Below are 4,402 nucleotides of genomic sequence, written 5' to 3'. Positions count from 1 at the left end.
CAACGGGGTGCCAGAAGAGAGGGAAAAGACAAAAGCGTGTGGCCACGGGGGACAGTGGGAGAGGGAAGGAAACAAGCCGAGGACTCCACAGTGCTGCCTCTGGAAATGCGGTGTCTTCCAGAGGACCGTGATGCTGCGCAGAGGCAGCGAAAGCCTGGTCTACCTCCTTCAGAGTCCTCCTGAGCTCAGCACTGTATTGCTTCAGCTCCGTCTTCTCCTGGTCCAGCCTTGCAACTGCTCGCTGCAGACGTTCCAGCCGCTGCGACAGGAGTCTCTTCTCCGAGAGCCAGGACAGCCGCTGCCCTTCTGCAATCGCCTGCTGGGCATTCAGAGAGCAGATGATGGGAGTGGTGCCACAGAAAGGAGAGAAGGGCCAGAATGGACGCATCGAGGAGAGTGACCATGGAGGAAAGGACAGTGCTACGTCCCTTCTCCTCCTCCTCCCGGCCCACAGCCCAAAACAACACTCTCCCTTCCCAGGGGCACTCCTCCACATCGCCTCGGAAAAATCCACACAGGTTTGCCTGCATGCTTTTCGCCCTGTGGCACAAGAACGTCCTGAAAGCGCAATGAAGCCTTCAACCTCACCAGCCAACGGTACCAATCCCATTCTCTCTAATACCCTGGAAAAGCTGGACCTCAGAAGTCTCCGCCTCTGAAAGCCTCCTCTAAGCACCGTCAGTGTCGCTGCTGTTCAGCCATCCTTACAAAATTCTACTACGTTTAGTACACTCGTTTGCTCAACTGTGCCCTTTCCTTTCCATGCCAAATCCCAACCGCCACACATTGCTTCATCTTGCCTAGATAGGAGAGAACCAATCACCCACGCACAGCTCTTGGACTCGCATTAATTTTAACGGCAAGCTGCGTAGTTCTTTCATTAGTTCTGGGCTTGACGGAAAGCGTTTGAGCAGCTGAATGGTGAATTACTAGCAAACATTTTCTTCTCGGCCCAAGCACAAACACAGGCTGGGCAGAGAATGGATTGAGAGAGCCCTGAGCAGAAGGACTCGGGGGTGATGGTTGATGAGAAGGTCACCATGAGCCGGCAACGTGCACTTGCAGCCCAGAAAGCCCTCGGCAGCCTGGGCTGCATCCCCAGCAGCGTGGGCAGCAGAGAGAGAGGGGATTCTGCCCCTCTGCTCTGCTCTGCTCTGGGGAGAACCCCTGCAGTGCTGCCTCCAGCTCTGGGGCACGAACAGCAGAAGGACATGGACCTGTTGGAGGGGGACCAGAGGAGGCCACGGAGATGATCCGAGGGCTGGAGCCCCTCTGCTGTGGGGACAGGCTGAGAGAGTTGGGGGGGTTCAGCCTGGAGAAGAGAAGGCCCCAGGGAGACCTTAGAGCCCCTTCCAGTCCCTAAAGGGGCTCTGGAAAAGCTGGAGAGGGACTCCTGATCAGGGAGCGGAGCAACGGGAGAAGGGGGAACGGTTTTAAATTGAAAGAAGGGAGATTAGATATAGGGAAGAAATTTTTAGAAATTATTTGATATAAGGAAGAAATTCTTTGCTGGGAGGCTGGTGAGCCCCTGGCCCAGGTTGCCCAGAGAAGCTGTGGCTGCCCCATCCCTGGACGTGTTGAAGGCCAGGTTGGACGGGGCTTTGAGCAACCTGGTCTAGTGGGAGGTGTCCCTGCCCAGGGCAGGGATGTGAAACGAGATGGTCTTTAAGGTCCCTTCCCACTCTAACCATTCTATGATTCTATGGGAAGGAGCCTGAGAAGAAGAGGAAAAGTGGGGCTGGCAATTCATTAGCCAGTGGTCGTCCCCTGAAGCCATCCCAGTCTGAAAAGGGGTGGCACGCTTCTGAGATGTGCACCCCGGTGGAGGCATGCATTTCTGTGCTACCTCGGAGAAACACAAGGGCTTTCTCACACTCAATTTCTCCCCTTTGTTTCACTCGGGGTCAAAAATGATGCCTCGTGGTGACAGATTGGAGGAGGAGGTTGTCTCTTGCTCATTTGCTTAAGCACACTGACACCAGAAGTACCTCTACCCTTAATGAATATTTAACAAAGACCTCAACAAAAACTGAAACTGTCTTCCTATGCAATACTATTTGAAAGACTGATACAACTCCCCAGAACTGAGGTACCCACTCATATAATTTCATTAGCAGGAAATGAAAATGAGACACAGTAGATTTTACAGGTTCAGAAATTGTTAAAATACAATAAGGCCCAGGCAGAGGTAATACAACCAGTACCTCTAGAAGAGGCTCTGCACCACTTCAACCTCGGGAATTAATGTTCCAGTAAAAGTACACAAAAGAAAGAATAACTTGTGTACTTGGTGGGAGGGGCCATTTTTTTTATGGCTAAGGTTTCTCAGCAGGAAAGGTGGAGGAAAAACAGACTTGGATCCACCACTCCCACCTAAAAGCTGCAGCCAGTCTCCCCCTGGGGACCGCTCTGCCACCTGTCCTTTGGGTCTCCTCGCTGCGCAGCGGGGAGGCAGGTCTATTGTGGAGGCCCAGAACGGTGCAGGTGGGCAGGTTCGAGCAGCCGGTGCCAGGGCTCACCCAAAGGGAGCTGCAAGCAGGGAATGGGAAAAACCAGGGCGGGAGGAGGTGTCCCTAAATCAGGGTTCTTCACCCGACGTGCAAAAACAGTCAACACACTCGATCAGGATATTTGTCTTTATTTCAGTTCTGCAGAATCGGGTGGCGGGTCTCACTCGGGGGGAGGCCCGAGCGGGTCTGCTTTGCTCCCTCTTTCTTCGAAGGAGGGATTTAACACCCCTCGGTGTTGCCAGGAGGAGGGAGAATTTCCCTTTTGGCTTCTCCTCCGGAGGAATTTAACTCTCTTTTCCCTATGAAATGTGGCAGGAGGCGGCGGAGATGCTCCGTGCTGGGCCGCCTCGGAGACCCGAGTCCCATCCCCTGGCTGATTATGATTACACAGGTAAAGGAGGAGAACAGCTCCCGCCGTTCCCTTTGCTCTGATTGAATTGAGGCTTCCAAATGTTCTTTTGGGGTGGGGAAAAGAGTAGTTCTAATCCCTTTCCGGGGCTTTTGGAGGCGGGGGATGCCTATTGTAATAGTTTGGCTGTTGCTGGTTAATTCCTAGGCTCGGATACTTGGACACCGGTGGAGGAGCAATTGTTTAAAGAGGCTTTTTACATGCATAAGAAGAATTTTCGCCTCATACAGAAGCAGGTAAAGCCGTTAGAGGGAGGCGCAGCTCGTTAGCGTGGGCAATTTCAACCCAGAAAGTCGTATTTTGAGTTGCGTGGTGGAATGCTGTTCTTAGGACCCTTCTTCATGCTAAAAAACCACCGGTATGAGACAAGTTTTTGCCCTCGTGTGATGGCAAGGGACTATTGAAGAAGAAAACCCGTTTCGGCTGCACTCGGCCTCGCCTGACGCAGAAGAAGCGCCCGAGACGCCCGAGGAGGAGGAAAAGGCTGAAGACGAGGTAGAAAAGCTGCTGGGGGAGGGATTTTTGTGCCAGCTTTCGCTCCTCCACGAAGCCATCTGCGAAAACATTCCTTAAAAACCAGCGGATTTGGTTCACAGAAATATTTGTAACTTTGTGGTGGTAGAAACGGGGTGACGGTGTCGCTTCGGTGCTTCGGAATTCCATGTTTTCAACCCATTGGGATCGATTTTTGCATCAGAAAGTGCTGTTCTGCTTAAAACAAAGAAATAATACGGGTTTTCCTTCAAGGTCTGGTCCTCCCAGAAGAATTAAAGTGGTTTTTTTCGACTGTTTAGTGTTCAGAGTCCACCCGGGCGGGGTTGGGCTGATAAAATGCGGTACCTCCGGCGCAGAAAATCCGATTCCTTTGCCACCCGCAGCTGTTTCGAGCTATTGTTTACCTGATTTACAGGCCCTTTGGAGTGCAAAGAAGAGGCGACGCGTCATCCCCAAGGAAAATCCAAAGCTGGGGAGTCAGGAAGAGAAGCCCCAGGACCATGGCAGCTCCTCCATCAATGCCGGCGCTTCCTGGTGCTGCAGGTGCTCCTGGCAGCGCCGGAGATCCCGGATTTTTCCCCTGGGGCGAGTGTGGAATGTCAGCTCTTCCTTTTTCTTCTCAAAAGCGGCTGTTTTGTGGCTCAAAAAGCGGCCGTGGGGGCAGCGGGGGAGGGCAGCTGGAGGATTGCCCTTGCCCCGGGGACGCTTGGCGGTTTTCATTGACTTTCAACCCCCAAAAATGTGTGTTTTCGGAGTCGGGGAGACCCTCCACCGAGCCCTGAGGTTCAGAGCGGTGGCCCTCCCTTGCGCAAGAATCCCGGCGCTTCTCCTTTTTGACCAAAAAACCCTCATGTTCCGTGAGGATTTGGGGCCTGAGGCTTCCCCGCTCCACTCACTCGCTCCGAGCAAAATGCCTCGCGTTTCAATTCAGCCTCATTTTAAGCGATGGCCCAATTAATTCTAATATTTTAATCGCCCACGATGTGTC

This window comes from Chroicocephalus ridibundus, chromosome 12 (genome assembly GCF_963924245.1).
Source record: "Chroicocephalus ridibundus chromosome 12, bChrRid1.1, whole genome shotgun sequence".
NCBI lineage: Eukaryota > Metazoa > Chordata > Aves > Charadriiformes > Laridae > Chroicocephalus > Chroicocephalus ridibundus.
Note: the sequence above shows the minus strand (reverse complement) of the source record.